A 17,656-nucleotide genomic window follows, 5' to 3' on the forward strand; every position below is an offset into this window, starting at 1 on the left:
TTATTATTATTATTGTGTGAAGGCGATGGCCTTCACACACATGTTATTCTACACCATTCTCTATTATTATTATTGTGTGAAGGCGATGGCCTTCACACATATGTTATTCTACACCATTCTCTATTATTGTGTGAAGGCGATGGCCTTCACACATATGTTATTCTACACCATTCTCTATTATTGTGTGAAGGCCATCGCCTTCACACATATGTTATTCTACACCATTCTCTATTATTATTATTATTGTGTGAAGGCGATGGCCTTCACACATATGTTATTCTACACCATTCTCTATTATTGTGTGAAGGCGATGGCCTTCACACATATGTTATTCTACAAAATTCTCTATTATTGTGTGAAGGCGATGGCCTTCACACATATGTTATTCTACACCATTCTCTATTATTGTGTGAAGGCGATGGCCTTCACACATATGTTATTCTACACCATTCTCTATTATTATTGTGTGAAGGCGATGGCCTTCACACATATGTTATTCTACACCATTCTCTATTATTATTATTATTCTATTTTATTCCCGCCACTTTTTTGTCCCGCTTCTTCTTCCACATAATTCATCCGATTCACTCCGTTCCACTTTTGACGTATTCCAAATATTCACGAGATGAGCGCTTCCATTTTTCTCGTTCCGAAAATTTTCCGATTTCGCAAAATTCGCGAATTTGCGACAAATTTTTCCCCATTCATTCTCAATGGCAGATTCGACATTTCACATTTACGTCATTCCCCTTTTAAATTCACCTCATTCAGCACATTCAAACCACATTCGGAATGATTCTCGACATTCCCAAAATTCCCAAATTCAAAAATTTCACGTTTTCACGTTAAAAATTTCGACAAAATTTCACAAAATTCCGTTTTTCACCTCTAATTTCTACATTTTTTGACCGATTCAACCCGTTCCAACTTCCAACTGTTCATCTTTTTCCTACCTATTCCACACCTTCCCACTTACCAAAATTTCCAAATTTTCAATTTTGAAATTCACACCAAATTCTACAAAATTTCGTTTTTCCACTCTAATTTCTACATTTTTTACCCGAATTAACCCATTCCAACTCTATTCACTTTGGTCACCTCATCCTTACCATATTCACCCCTTCACCCCCACTTCCACTATGCTTACACAATTCAACCCTTGACCCCCACTTCCAGTGTGGCGGCCATCTTGGATTGACCCTGAAGTGCTCCCAATGAAACTAGAATGAACCGGAAGTGCCCCAAATCAATCCGGAAGTGACGTTAGGTAAACAGGAAGTGACCTCAGGTAAACCGGAAGTGACCCCAAATCAAACCGGAAGTGACCTTTTAAAACCGGAAGTGACCCCAAATAAACCGGAAGTGACCTCAGCTAGACCGGAAGTGCTTCTTTTCAAACCGGAAGTGACCCAAATAGACCGGAAGTGACCCAAATCAACCCGGAAGTGACCTTATTTCAACATTAACTGCCCTAAATAGCTACATTAGGCGCTAACTTTTGCTTTTTTTGTCCGATTGAACCCGTTTCAACATTTTAACCCCAAAAGTGAACCTCCTGAAGCTGTTTTTTTACGTTTTGTTCCAAATTTCAAAATATTTTGGCGCAATTGCTTTTTCTTTTAATTCCCATTCATTGTCTATGGGGATTCAACATTTGCTCTCACTTCTACATTTTTCAACCGATTCAACCCGTTCCAACATTCAACTGTTCATCCTTTGCCTGCCTATTCCACAACTTTCCACTTACCAACAATTCTCTACAATTTCGTTTTTCTACTCTTTTTTCCACATTTTTCAACCGATTCAACCTATTCCAACTTTATTCACTTTGTTTACCTTATGCTTACCATATTCACCTCCTTCACCCACACTTCCAGTGTGGCGGCCATCTTGGATTGACCCTGAAGTGCTCCCAATGAACCTAGAATGAACCGGAAGTGCCCCAAATAAAACCGGAAGTGACCTTAGGTAAACAGGAAGTGACCTCAGGTAAACCGGATGTCACCCCAAATCAAACCGGAAGTGACCTTTTTAAACCGGAAGTGACTTTTTTTAAACCGGAAGTGACCCCAAATAAACCGGAAGTGACCTCGGCTAGACCGGAAGTGCCTCTACTCAAACCGGAAGTGACCCAAATAGACCGGAAGTGACCCAAATCACCCCGGAAGTGACCTTATTTCAACATTAACTGCCCTAAATAGCTACATTAGTCGCTAACTTTTGCATTTTTTGTCCGATTGAACCCATTTCAACATTTTAACTCCAAAAGTGAACCTCCTGAAGCTATTTATTTTCGTTTTGTTCCAAATTTCAAAATATTTTGGCGCAATTGCTTTTTCTTTTAATTCCCATTCATTCTCTATGGAGATTCAACATTTGCTCTCACGTCTACATTTTTTAACCGATTCAACCCGTTCCAACATTCAACTGTTCATCTTTTGCCTACCTATTCCACAACCTCCCACTTACCACAAATTCCAAACTTCAAATTTGAAATTCAACCAAATTCTCCAAAATTCCGTATTACACTTCTATTTTCCACATTTCTCAAGAAATTCAACTCATTTCAACATCATTCGGTATCATTCCCCAAGAAGTGATTCAAAGTATTCGCCTTCACACGCAATTTCTCCAGAAATTGCATTTTCTAGTTATTTATTCCAAATATTCACGAGATGAGGGCTTCCATTTTTCTCGTTCCGAAAATTTTCCGATTTCGCAAAATTCGCGAATTTTCCGACAAATTTTTCCCCATTCATTCTCAATGGCAGATTCGACATTTCACATTTACGTCATTCCCCTTTTAAATTCACCTCATTCAGCACATTCAAACCACATTCGGAATGATTCTCGACATTCCCAAAATTCCCAAATTCAAAAATTTCACGTTTTCACGTTAAAAATTCCGACAAAATTTCACGAAATTTCGTTTTTCACCTCTAATTTCTACATTTTTCGACCGATTCAACCCGTTCCAACTTCCAACTGTTCATCTTTTGCCTACCTATTCCACAACTTCCCACTTACAAAAAAATTCCAAATTTTCAAATTTGAAATTCAACCAAATTCTTCGTAATTTCGTTTTTCTACTCTAATTTCTACATTTTTCAACCGATTCAACCCATTCCAACTTTCAACTGTTCATCTTTTGCCTGCCTATTCCACAACTTCTCACTTATCAAAAATTCCAAAATTTCAAATTTGAAATTCAACCAAATTCTCCAAAATTTCGTTTTTCTACTCTAACTTCTACGTTTTTCAACCGATTCAACCCATTCCAACTTTCAACTGTTCATCTTTTGCCTACCTATTCCACACCTTCCCACTTACCAAAATTTCCTAATTTTCAATTTTGAAATTCAACCAAATTCTACAAAATTTGGTTTTTCTACTCTAATTTCTACATTTTTCAACCGATTCAACCCATTCCAACTTTATTCACTTTGGTCACCTCATCCTTACCATATTCACCCCCTTCACCCCCACTTCCACTATGCTTACAAAATTCAACCCTTGACCCCCACTTCCAGTGTGGCGGCCATCTTGGATTGACCCTGAAGTGCTCCAAATGAACCTAGAATGAACCGGAAGTGCCCCAAATCGAACCGGAAGTGACCTTAGGTAAACAGGAAGTGACCTCAGGTAAACCGGAAGTGACCCCAAATCAAACCGGAAGTGACCTTTTTAAACCAGAAGTGCCCTTTTTAAACCGGAAGTGACCCCAAATAAACCGGAAGTGACCTCAGCTAGACCGGAAGTGCCTCTAATCAAACCGGAAGTGACCCAAATAGACCGGAAGTGACCCAAATCACCCCGGAAGTGCCCTTATTTCAACATTAACTGCCCTAAATAGCTACATTAGTCACTAACTTTTGCATTTTTTGTCCGATTGAACCCGTTTCAACATTTTAACCCCAAAAGTGAACTTCCTGAAGCTGTTTTTTTTCGTTTTGTTCCAAATTTTAATTATTATTTTTTCTTTTCATTCCCATTCATTCTCTATGGGATTCAACATTTTCTCTAACTTCTACATTTTTTAAACCAATTCAACCCGTTCCAATATTCAACTGTTCATCTTTTCCCTACCTATTCCACAACCTCCCACTTACCAAAAATTCCAAACTTCAAATTTGAAATTCAACCAAATTCTCCAAAATTTAGTATTACACTTCTATTTTCCACATTTCTCAAGAAATTCAACTCGTTTCAACATCATTCGGCATCATTCCCAAAGAAGTGATTCAAAGTCTTCGCCTTCACACGCAATTTCTCCAGAAATTGCATTTTCTAGTTGTGTGAAGGCGATGGCCTTCACACATATGTTATTCTACACCATTCTCTATTATTGTGTGAAGGCGATGGCCTTCACACATATGTTATTCTACACCATTCTCTATTATTGTGTGAAGGCGATGGCCTTCACACATATGTTATTCTACACCATTCTCTATTATTGTGTGAAGGCGATGGCCTTCACACATATGTTATTCTACACCATTCTCTATTATTGTGTGAAGGCGATGGCCTTCACACATATGTTATTCTACACCATTCTCTATTATTGTGTGAAGGCGATGGCCTTCACACATATGTTATTCTACACCATTCTCTATTATTATTATTGTGTGAAGGCGATGGCCTTCACACATATGTTATTCTACACCATTCTCTATTATTGTGTGAAGGCGATGGCCTTCACACATATGTTATTCTACACCATTCTCTATTATTGTGTGAAGGCGATGGCCTTCACACATATGTTATTCTACACCATTCTCTATTATTATTATTATTAGTGTGAAGGTGAAGACCTTCACACTATTGTTATTGCTGTCCTTTATTATTATTATTATTATTATTATTATTCTACTTATTCCGCTCACTTTTTTGACGCTTAACTCCTTCCACATACTTCAACCGATTCACTCCGTTCCACTTTTCACTTATTCCAAATATTCATGACACGGCTGCTTACATTTTTTTTGTTCGAAAAATTTTCCGTTTTCACAAAATTCACGATTTTGTGGCATTTTTTTCCCCATTCATTCTTAATGGCAGATTCAACATTTCACATTTTTGTTGTTCCAGTTTGAAATTCACTTATTTCAACACATTCAAATCACATTGCGGACATTCCCAAACTTGCCAAATTCAAAAATTTCACGTTTTCACTTTTAAAATTTGCACAAAATTTTGCAAAATTTCACAAAATTTAGTTTTTCACTTCTAGTTTCTACATTTTTCCACCGATTCAACTCGTTCCAACTTTCAACTGTTCATCTTTTGCCTACCTATTCCACACCTTCCCACTTAGCAAAATTTCCAAATTTTCAATTTTGAAATTCACACCAAATTTTCCCAAAATTTAGTTTTTCCCTTCTAATTTCTACATTTTTCAACCGATTCAACCCATTCCAACTTTATTCACTTTGTTCACCTTATGCTTACCATATTCACCCCCTTCACCCCCACTTCCACAATTCAACCCTTGACCCCCACTTCCAGAGTGGCGGCCATCTTGGATTGACCCTGAAGTGCCCCAATGAACCCGGAATGAACTGGAAGTGCCCCAAATCAAACCGGAATTGACCCCAAATGAACCGGAAGTGACCTCAGGTAAACCGGAAGTGACCCCAAATCAAACCGGAAGTGACCCCAAATCAAACCGGAAGTGACCTTTTTCAACCGGAAGTGACCTTTTTCAACCGGAAGTGACCCCAAATAAACCGGAAGTGACCTCAGCTGGACCGGAAGTGCCTCTAATCAAACCGGAAGTGACCCAAATCAGACCGGAAATGACCATATTTCAACATTAAGTGCCCTAAATACCAAATTTTGCCCGATTAAACCCATTTCAACATTTTAACCCCAAAAGTGAACCTCCTGAAGCCGTTTCTTTCCTTTTGTTCCAAATTTCAGAAACTTTTGGTGCAATTTTTTTTTCTTTTAATTCCCATTCATTCTCTATTAGGATTCAAGATTTGCTCTAACTTCTACATTTTTTAACCGATTCAACTCGTTCCAACTTTCAACTGTTCCTCTTTTGCCTTCCTATTCCACAACTTCCCACTTACCAAAAATTCTCTACAATTTTGTTTTTCTACTCTAATTTCTACATTTTCAACTTATTCAACCCATTCCACCTTTCAACTGTTCATCATTTTCCTACCTATTCCACAACTTCCCACTTACCCAAAATTCCAAATTTTCAATTTTGAAATTCACACCCAATTTTCCCAAATTTCCTTTTTCCCTTGTAATTTCTACATTTTTCAACCGATTCAACTCTTTTCAACATCATTCTGCAACATTCCCCAAGTATTTACTTCACCTTCACACGCAATTTCTTCAGGAATTGCAAATTCTAGTTATTGTGTGAAGGCGATGGCCTTCACACATATGTTATTCTACACCATTCTCTATTATTATTATTATTATTATTGTGTGAAGGCGATGGCCTTCACACATATGTTATTCTACACCATTCTCTATTATTATTATTATTATTATTATATTTTATTCTCCACACTTTTTTGTCCCGCTTCTTCTTCCACATAATTCATCCGATTCACTCCGTTCCACTTTTGACGTATTCCAAATATTCACGAGATGAGCGCTTCCATTTTTCTCGTTCCGAAAATTTTCCGATTTCGCAAAATTCGCGAATTTACGACAAATTTTTCCCCATTCATTCTCAATGGCAGATTCTACATTTCACATTTACGTCATTCCCCTTTTAAATTCACCTCATTCAGCACATTCAAACCACATTCGGAATGATTCTCGACATTCCCAAAATTCCCAAATTCAAAAATTTCACGTTTTCACGTTAAAAATTCCGACAAAATTTCACGAAATTTCGTTTTTCACCTCTAGTTTCTACATTTTTCAACCGATTCAACCCATTCCAATTTTCAACTGTTCATCTTTTGCCTGCCTATTCCACAACTTCTCACCTACCAAAAATTCCAAAATTTCAAATTTGAAATTCAACCAAATTCTCCAAAATTTCGTTTTTCTACTCTAACTTCTACGTTTTTCAACCGATTCAACCCATTCCAACTTTCAACTGTTCATCTTTTGCCTACCTATTCCACACCTTCCCACTTACCAAAATTTATAAATTTTCAAATTTGAAATTCAACCAAATTCTACAAAATTTGGTTTTTCTACTCTAATTTCTACATTTTTCAACCGATTCAACCCATTCCAACTTTATTCACTTTGGTCACCTCATCCTTACCATATTCACCCCCTTCACCCCCACTTCCACTATGCTTACACAATTCAACCCTTGACCCCCACTTCCAGTGTGGCGGCCATCTTGGATTGACCCTGAAGTGCTCCCAATGAACCTAGAATGAACCGGAAGTGCCCCAAATCGAACCGGAAGTGACCTTAGGTAAACAGGAAGTGACCTCAGGTAAACCGGAAGTGACCCCAAATCAAACCGGAAGTGACCTTTTTAAACCGGAAGTGACCTTTTTAAACCGGAAGTGACCCCAAATAAACCGGAAGTGACCTCAGCTGGACCGGAAGTGCCTCTAATCAAACCGGAAGTGACCCAAATCAAACCGGAAGTGATCTTATTTCAACATTAAGTGCCCTAAATAGCTAAATTTTAGCTAACTTTTGCAATTTTTGTCCGATTAAACCCGTTTAAACATTTTAACCCCAAAATGGAACCTCCTGAAGCCGTTTTTTGTCCTTTTGTTCCAAATTTCAAAATATTTTGGCGCAATTGCTTTTTCTTTTAATTCCCAGTCATTCTCTATGGGGATTCAAGATTTGCTCTAACTTCTACATTTTTTAACCGTTTCAACCCGTTCCAACTTTCAACTGTTCATCTTTTGCCTACCTATTCCACAACCTCCCACTTACCAAAAATTCCAAAATTCAAATTTGAAATTCAACCACATTCTCCAAAATTTAGTATTACACTTCTATTTTCCACATTTCTCAAGAAATTCAACTCATTTCAACATCATTCGGCATCATTCCCAAAGAAGTGATTCAAAGTCTTCGCCTTCACACGCAATTTCTCCAGAAATTGCATTTTCTAGTTATTATTATTCTTCTATTTTATTCCCGCCACTTTTTTGTCCCGCTTCTTCTTCCACATAATTCATCCGATTCACTCCGTTCCACTTTTGATGTATTCCAAATATTCACGAGATGAGCGCTTCCATTTTTCTCGTTCCGAAAATTTTCCGATTTCGCGAAATTCGCGAATTTACGACAAATTTTTCCCCATTCATTCTCAATGGCAGATTCGACAATTCACATTTACGTCATTCCCCTTTTAAATTCACCTCATTCAGCACATTCAAACCACATTCGGAATGATTCTCGACATTCCCAAAATTCCCAAATTCAAAAATTTCACGTTTTCACGTTAAAAATTTCGACAAAATTTCACAAAATTCCGTTTTTCACCTCTAATTTCTACATTTTTTGACCGATTCAACCCATTCCAACTTTCAACTGTTCATCTTTTCATTCAGCATCATTCCCCAAGAAGTGATTCAAAGTCTTCGCCTTCACACGCAATTTCTCCAGAAATTGCATTTTCTAGTTATTATTATTATTCTTCTATTTTATTCTCCACACTTTTTTGTCCCGCTTCTTCTTCTACATAGTTCATCCGATTCACTCCGTTCCACTTTTGACGTGTTCCAAATATTCACGAGATGAGCGCTTCCATTTTTCTCGTTCCGAAAATTTTCCGATTTCGCAAAATTCGCGAACTTACGACAAATTTTTCCCCATTCATTCTTAATGGCAGATTCGACATTTCACATTTACATCATTCCACTTTTTTCTACATTGTTCAACCGATTCAACTCATTCCAACTTTCAACTGTTCATCTTTTGCCTACCTATTCCACAACTTCCCACTTACCAAAAATTCCAAATTTGAAATTCAACCAAATTCTCCAAAAATTCGTTTTTCCACTCTAACTTTTACGTTTTTCAACCGATTCAACCCATTCCAACTTTCAACTGTTCATCTTTTTCTAACTATTCCACAACTTCCAACTTATGAAAAATTCCAAATTTTCAAATTTGGAATTCAACCAAATTCTCAAAAATTTTGTTTTTCTACTCTAATTTCTACATTTTTCAACCGATTAAACTCATTCCAACTTTCAACTCTTCATCTTTTGCCTACCTATTCCACAACTTCCCACTTACCAAAAATTCCATATTTGAAATTCAACCAAATTCTCCAACATTTTGTTTTTCTACTCTAATTTCTACATTGTTCAACCGATTCAACCCATTCCAACTTTCAACTCTTCATCTTTTGCCTACCTATTCCACAACTTCCGACTTACCAAAAATTCCAAATTTGGAATTCAACCAAATTCTCAAAAATTTTGTTTTTTTACTCTAATTTCTACATTTTTTAACCGATTCAACTCATTCCAACTTTCAACTGTACATGTTTTGCCTACCTATTCCACAACTTCCCGTTTACCAAAAATTCCAAATTTGAAATTCAACCAAATTCTCCAAAATTTCGTTTTTCTAATCTAATGTCTACATTGTTCAACCGATTCAACCCATTCCAACTTTCAACTCTTCATCTTTTGCCTACCTATTCCACAACTTCCCACTTACCAAAAATTCCATATTTGAAATTCAACCAAATTCTCCAACATTTTGTTTTTCTACTCTAATTTCTACATTGTTCAACCGATTCAACCCATTCCAACTTTCAACTCTTCATCTTTGGCCTACCTATTCCACAACTTCCGACTTACCAAAAATTCCAAATTTGAAATTCAACCAAAATCTCCAAAATTTCGTTTTTCTACTGTAATTTCTACATTGTTCAACCGATTCAACCCATTCCAACTTTCAACTCTTCATCTTTTGCCTACCTATTCCACAACTTCCCACTTACCAAAAATTAAAAATTAAAAATTTGAAATTCAACCAAATTCTCAAACATTTTGTTTTTCTACTCTAATCTTTACATTGTGCAACCGATTCAATCCATTCCAACTTTCAACTTTTCATCTTTTGCTTACCTATTTCACAACTTCCCACTTACCAAAAATTCCAAATTTGAAATTCAACCAAATTCTGCAAAATTCCGTTTTTCGACTCTAATTTGTACATTTTTTCAACCGATTCAACCCATTCCAACTTTCAACTCTTCATCTTTTGCCTACGTATTACACAACTTCCCACTTACCAAAAATCCCAAATTTGAAATTCAACCAAATTCTCCAAAATTTCGTTTTTCTACTCTCATTTCTACATTTCTCTACCGATTCAACCCATTCCAACTTTCAACTCTTCATCTTTTGCTTACCTATTCCACAACTTCCCCTTACAAAAAATTCCAAATTTTGAAATTTGAAATTCAACCAAATTCTCCAAAAATGCGTTTTTCTACTCTAATTTTCACATTGTTCAACCGATTCAACTCATTCCAACTTTCAACTCTTCATCTTTTTCCTACCTATTCCCCAAATTTCCACTTGCCATAAATTCCACATTTTAAGATTTTAAACTCAACCAAATTCTCCAAAATTCTGAGATTCCACCAAATTCTCCAAAATTCCGTTTTTCACCTCTATTTTCTACATTTCTCAAGTAATTCAACTCGTTTCAGCATAATTCGCCAGCATTCGCCAAGAAGTGATTCAAAGTCTTCGCCTTCACACGCAATTTCTCCAGAAATTGCATTTTCTAGTTGTGTGAAGGCGATGGCCTTCACACATATGTTATTCTACACCATTCTCTATTATTATTATTATTATTCTTCTATTTTATTCCCGCCACTTTTTTGTCCCGCTTCTTCTTCCACATAATTCATCCGATTCACTCCGTTCCACTTTTGACGTATTCCAAATATTCACGAGATGAGCGCTTCCATTTTTCTCGTTCCGAAAATTTTCCGATTTCGCAAAATTCGCGAATTTACGACAAATTTTTCCCCATTCATTCTCAATGGCAGATTCGACATTTCACATTTACGTCATTCCCCTTTTAAATTCACCTCATTCAGCACATTCAAACCACATTCGGAATGATTCTCGACATTCCCAAAATTCCCAAATTCAAAAATTTCACGTTTTCTCGTTAAAAATTCCGACAAAATTTCACGAAATTTCGTTTTTCACCTCTAATTTCTACATTTTTCGACCGATTCAACCCGTTCCAACTTCCAACTGTTCATCTTTTGCCTACCTATTCCACAACTTCCCACTTACAAAAAAATTCCAAATTTTCAAATTTGAAATTCAACCAAATTCTTCGTAATTTCGTTTTTCTACTCTAACTTCTACATTTTTCAACCGATTCAACCCATTCCAACTTTCAACTGTTCATCTTTTGCCTGCCTATTCCACAACTTCTCACCTACCAAAAATTCCAAAATTTCAAATTTGAAATTCAACCAAATTCTCCAAAATTTCGTTTTTCTACTCTAACTTCTACGTTTTTCAACCGATTCAACCCATTCCAACTTTCAACTGTTCATCTTTTGCCTACCTATTCCACACCTTCCCACTTACCAAAATTTCCAAATTTTCAATTTTGAAATTCAACCAAATTCTACAAAATTTGGTTTTTCTACTCTAATTTCTACATTTTTGAACCGATTCAACCCATTCCAACTTTATTCACTTTGGTCACCTCATCCTTACCATATTCACCCCCTTGACCCCCACTTCCACTATGCTTACACAATTCAACCCTTGACCCCCACTTCCAGTGTGGCGGCCATCTTGGATTGACCCTGAAGTGCTCCCAATGACCCTAGAATGAACCGGAAGTGCCCCAAATCGAACCGGAAGTGACCTTAGGTAAACCGGAAGTGACCCCAAATCAAACCGGAAGTGACATTTTTAAACCGGAAGTGACCTTTTTAAACCGGAAGTGACCCCAAATAAACCGGAAGTGACCTCAGCTAGACCGGAAGTGCCTCTAATCAAACCGGAAGTGACCCAAATAGACCGGAAGTGACCCAAATCAAACCGGAAGTGACCCCAAATGAACCGGAAGTGACCTCAAGTAAACCAGAAGTGACCCCAAATCAAACCGGAAGTGACCTTTTTAAACCGGAAGTGACCTTTTTAAACCGGAAGTGACCCCAAATAAACCGGAAGTGACCTCAGCTAGACCGGAAGTGCCTCTATTCAAACCGGAAGTGACTCAAATAGACCGGAAGTGACCCAAATCAAACCGGAAGTGACCCCAAATGAACCGGAAGTGACCCCAGGTAGACCGGAAGTGACCCCAAATCAAACCGGAAGTGACCTTTTTAAACCGGAAGTGACCTTTTTAAACCGGAAGTGACCCCAAATAAACCGGATGTGACCTCGGCTAGACCGGAAGTGCCTCTACTCAAACCGGAAGTGACCCAAATAGACCGGAAGTGACCCAAATCACCCCGGAAGTGACCTTATTTCAACATTAACTGCCCTAAATAGCTACATTAGTCGCTAACTTTTGCATTTTTTGTCCGATTGAACCCATTTCAACATTTTAACTCCAAAAGTGAACCTCCTGAAGCTATTTATTTTCGTTTTGTTCCAAATTTCAAAATATTTTGGCGCAATTGCTTTTTCTTTTAATTCCCATTCATTCTCTATGGAGATTCAACATTTGCTCTCACGTCTACATTTTTTAACCGATTCAACCCGTTCCAACATTCAACTGTTCATCTTTTGCCTACCTATTCCACAACCTCCCACTTACCACAAATTCCAAACTTCAAATTTGAAATTCAACCAAATTCTCCAAAATTTAGTATTACACTTCTATTTTCCACATTTCTCAAGAAATTCAACTCATTTCAACATCATTCGCCATCATTCCCCAAGAAGTGATTCAAAGTCTTCGCCTTCACACGCAATTTCTCCAGAAATTGCATTTTCTAGTTATTATTATTCTTCTATTTTATTCTCCACACTTTTTTGTCCCGCTTCTTCTTCCACATAGTTCATCCGATTCACTCCGTTCCACTTTTGACGTGTTCCAAATATTCACGAGATGAGCGCTTCCATTTTTCTCGTTCCGAAAATTTTCCGATTTCGCAAAATTCGCGAACTTACGACAAATTTTTCCCCATTCATTCTTAATGGCAGATTCGACATTTCACATTTACATCATTCCACTTTTTTCTACATTGTTCAACCGATTCAACTCATTCCAACTTTCAACTGTTCATCTTTTGCCTACCTATTCCACAACTTCCCACTTACCAAAAATTCCAAATTTGAAATTCAACCAAATTCTCCAAAATTTCGTTTTTCCACTCTAACTTTTACGTTTTTCAACCGATTCAACCCATTCCAACTTTCAACTGTTCATCTTTTTCTAACTATTCCACAACTTCCAACTTATGAAAAATTCCAAATTTTCAAATTTGGAATTCAACCAAATTCTCAAAAATTTTGTTTTTCTACTCTAATTTCTACATTTTTTAACCGATTCAACTCATTCCAACTTTCAACTGTTCATGTTTTGCCTACCTATTCCACAACTTCCCACTTACCAAAAATTCCATATTTGAAATTCAACCAAATTCTCCAACATTTTGTTTTTCTTCTCTAATTTCTACATTTTTTAACCGATTCAACTCATTCCAACTTTCAACTGTTCATGTTTTGCCTACCTATTCCACAACTTCACGTTTACCAAAAATTCCAAATTTGAAATTCAACCAAGTTCTCCAAAATTTCGTTTTTCTAATCTAATTTCTACATTGTTCAACCGATTCAACCCATTCCAACTTTCAACTCTTCATCTTTTGCCTACCTATTCCACAACTTCCCGTTTACCAAAAATTCCAAATTTGAAATTCAACCAAATTCTCCAAAATTTCGTTTTTCTAATCTAATTTCTACATTGTTCAACCGATTCAACCCATTCCAACTTTCAACTCTTCATCTTTTGCCTACCTATTCCACAACTTCCCACTTACCAAAAATTCCATATTTGAAATTCAACCAAATTCTCCAACATTTTGTTTTTCTACTCTAATTTCTACATTGTTCAACCGATTCAACCCATTCCAACTTTCAACTCTTCATCTTTTGCCTACCTATTCCACAACTTCCGACTTACCAAAAATTCCAAATTTGGAATTCAACCAAATTCTCAAAAATTTTGTTTTTCTACTCTAATTTCTACATTTTTTAACCGATTCAACTCATTCCAACTTTCAACTGTTCATGTTTTGCCTACCTATTCCACAACTTCCCGTTTACCAAAAATTCCAAATTTGAAATTCAACCAAATTCTCCAAAATTTCGTTTTTCTAATCTAATTTCTACATTGTTCAACCGATTCAACCCATTCCAACTTTCAACTCTTCATCTTTTGCCTACCTATTCCACAACTTCCCACTTACCAAAAATTCCATATTTGAAATTCAACCAAATTCTCCAACATTTTGTTTTTCTACTCTAATTTCTACATTGTTCAACCGATTCAACCCATTCCAACTTTCAACTCTTCATCTTTGGCCTACCTATTCCACAACTTCCGACTTACCAAAAATTCCAAATTTGAAATTCAACCAAAATCTCCAAAATTTCGTTTTTCTACTGTAATTTCTACATTGTTCAACCGATTCAACCCATTCCAACTTTCAACTCTTCATCTTTTGCCTACCTATTCCACAATTTCCCACTTACCAAAAATTAAAAATTAAAAATTTGAAATTCAACCAAATTCTCAAACATTTTGTTTTTCTACTCTAATCTTTACATTGTGCAACCGATTCAATCCATTCCAACTTTCAACTTTTCATCTTTTGCTTACCTATTTCACAACTTCCCACTTACCAAAAATTCCAAATTTGAAATTCAACCAAATTCTGCAAAATTTCGTTTTTCGACTCTAATTTGTACATTTTTCAACCGATTCAACCCATTCCAACTTTCAACTCTTCATCTTTTGCCTACGTATTACACAACTTCCCACTTACCAAAAATCCCAAATTTGAAATTCAACCAAATTCTCCAAAATTTCGTTTTTCTACTCTCATTTCTACATTTCTCTACCGATTCAACCCATTCCAACTTTCAACTCTTCATCTTTTGCTTACCTATTCCACAACTTCCCCTTACAAAAAATTCCAAATTTTGAAATTTGAAATTCAACCAAATTCTCCAAAAATGTGTTTTTCTACTTTAATTTTCACATTGTTCAACCGATTCAATTCATTCCAACTTTCAACTCTTCATCTTTTTCCTACCTATTCCCCAAATTTCCACTTGCCATAAATTCCACATTTTAAGATTTTAAACTCAACCAAATTCTCCAAAATTCTGAAATTCCACCAAATTCTCCAAAATTCCGTTTTTCACCTCTATTTTCTACATTTCTCAAGTAATTCAACTCGTTTCAGCATAATTCGCCAGCATTCGCCAAGAAGTGATTCAAAGTATTCGCCTTCACACGCAATTTCTCCAGAAATTGCATTTTCTAGTTATTGTGTGAAGGCGATGGCCTTCACACATATGTTATTCTACACCATTCTCTATTATTGTGTGAAGGCGATGGCCTTCACACATATGTTATTCTACACCATTCTCTATTATTATTATTATTATTATTATTCTTCTATTTTATTCTCCACACTTTTTTGTCCCGCTTCTTCTTCCACATAATTCATCCGATTCACTCCGTTCCACTTTTCACGTATTCCAAATATTCACGAGATGAGCGCTTCCATTTTTCTCGTTCCGAAAATTTTCCGATTTCGCAAAATTCGCGAATTTACGACAAATTTTTCCCCATTCATTCTCAATGGCAGATTCTACATTTCACATTTACGTCATTCCCCTTTTAAATTCACCTCATTCAGCACATTCAAACCACATTCGGAATGATTCTCGACATTCCCAAAATTCCCAAATTCAAAAATTTCACATTTTCACGTTAAAAATTCCGACAAAATTTCACGAAATTTCGTTTTTCACCTCTAGTTTCTACATTTTTCAACCGATTCAACCCATTCCAATTTTCAACTGTTCATCTTTTGCCTGCCTATTCCACAACTTCTCACCTACCAAAAATTCCAAAATTTCAAATTTGAAATTCAACCAAATTCTCCAAAATTTCGTTTTTCTACTCTAACTTCTACGTTTTTCAACCGATTCAACCCATTCCAACTTTCAACTGTTCATCTTTTGCCTACCTATTCCACACCTTCCCACTTACCAAAATTTCCAAATTTTCAATTTTGAAATTCAACCAAATTCTACAAAATTTGGTTTTTCTACTCTAATTTCTACATTTTTCAACCGATTCAACCCATTCCAACTTTATTCACTTTGGTCACCTCATCCTTACCATATTCACCCCCTTCACCCCCACTTCCACTATGCTTACACAATTCAACCCTTGACCCCCACTTCCAGTGTGGCGGCCATCTTGGATTAACCCTGAAGTGCTCCCAATGACCCTAGAATGAACCGGAAGTGCCCCAAATCGAACCGGAAGTGACCTTAGGTAAACAGGAAGTGACCTTAGGTAAACCGGAAGTGACCCCAAATCAAACCGGAAGTGACCTTTTTAAACCGGAAGTGACCTTTTTAAACCGGAAGTGACCCCAAATAAACCGGAAGTGACCTCAGCTAGACCGGAAGTGCCTCTAATCAAACCGGAAGTGACCCAAATAGACCGGAAGTGACCCAAATCAACCCGGAAGTGAACTTATTTCAACATTAACTGCCCTAAATAGCTACATTAGGCGCTAACATTTGCTTTTTTTGTCCGATTGAACCCGTTTCAACATTTTAACCCCAAAAGTGAACCTCCTGAAGCTGTTCTTTTACGTTTTGTTCCAAATTTCAAAATATTTTGGCGCAATTGCTTTTTCTTTTAATTCCCATTCATTCTCTATGGGGATTCAACATTTGCTCTCACTTCTACATTTTTTTACCGATTCAACCCGTTCCAACATTCAACTGTTCATCTTTTGCCTGCCTATTCTAGAACTTTCCACTTACCAAAAATTCTCTACAATTTCGTTTTTCTACTCTTCTTTCCACATTTTCCAACCGATTCAACCCATTCCAACTTTATTCACTTTGTTTACCTTATGCTTACCATATTCACCTCCTTCACCCCCACTTCCAGTGTGGCGGCCATCTTGGATTGACCCGGAAGTGCCCCCAATGAACCCAGAATGACCCGGAAGTGCCCCATATCAAACCGGAATTAACCTTAGGTAAACAGGAAGTGACCTCATGTAAACCGGAAGTGACCCCGAATCAAACCGGAAGTGACCTTTTTAAACCGGAAGTGACCTTTTTAAACCGGAAGTGACCCCAAATAAACCGGAAGTGACCTCAGCTAGACCGGAAGTGCCTCTAATCAAACCGGAAGTGACCCAAATAGACCGGAAGTGACCCAAGTCAAACCGGAAGTCACCTTATTTCAACATTACGTGCCCCTAATACCTACATTTGCGCTAACTTTTGCCATTTTTGTCCGATTAAGCCCGTTTCAACATTTTAACCCCAAAAGTGAATTTCCTGAAGCCGGGTTTTTTTTCCGTTTTTTTCCAAATTTCCACGTTTTGGCGCTATGTTTTATTTCCCATTCATTGTCTATGAGGATTCAACATTTGCTCTAATTTTGCAATTTTTGTCCGATACAATCCTTTTCAACATTTGAACCC

Source organism: Syngnathus scovelli, chromosome 21 (assembly GCF_024217435.2).
Source record: "Syngnathus scovelli strain Florida chromosome 21, RoL_Ssco_1.2, whole genome shotgun sequence".
Lineage (NCBI taxonomy): Eukaryota > Metazoa > Chordata > Actinopteri > Syngnathiformes > Syngnathidae > Syngnathus > Syngnathus scovelli.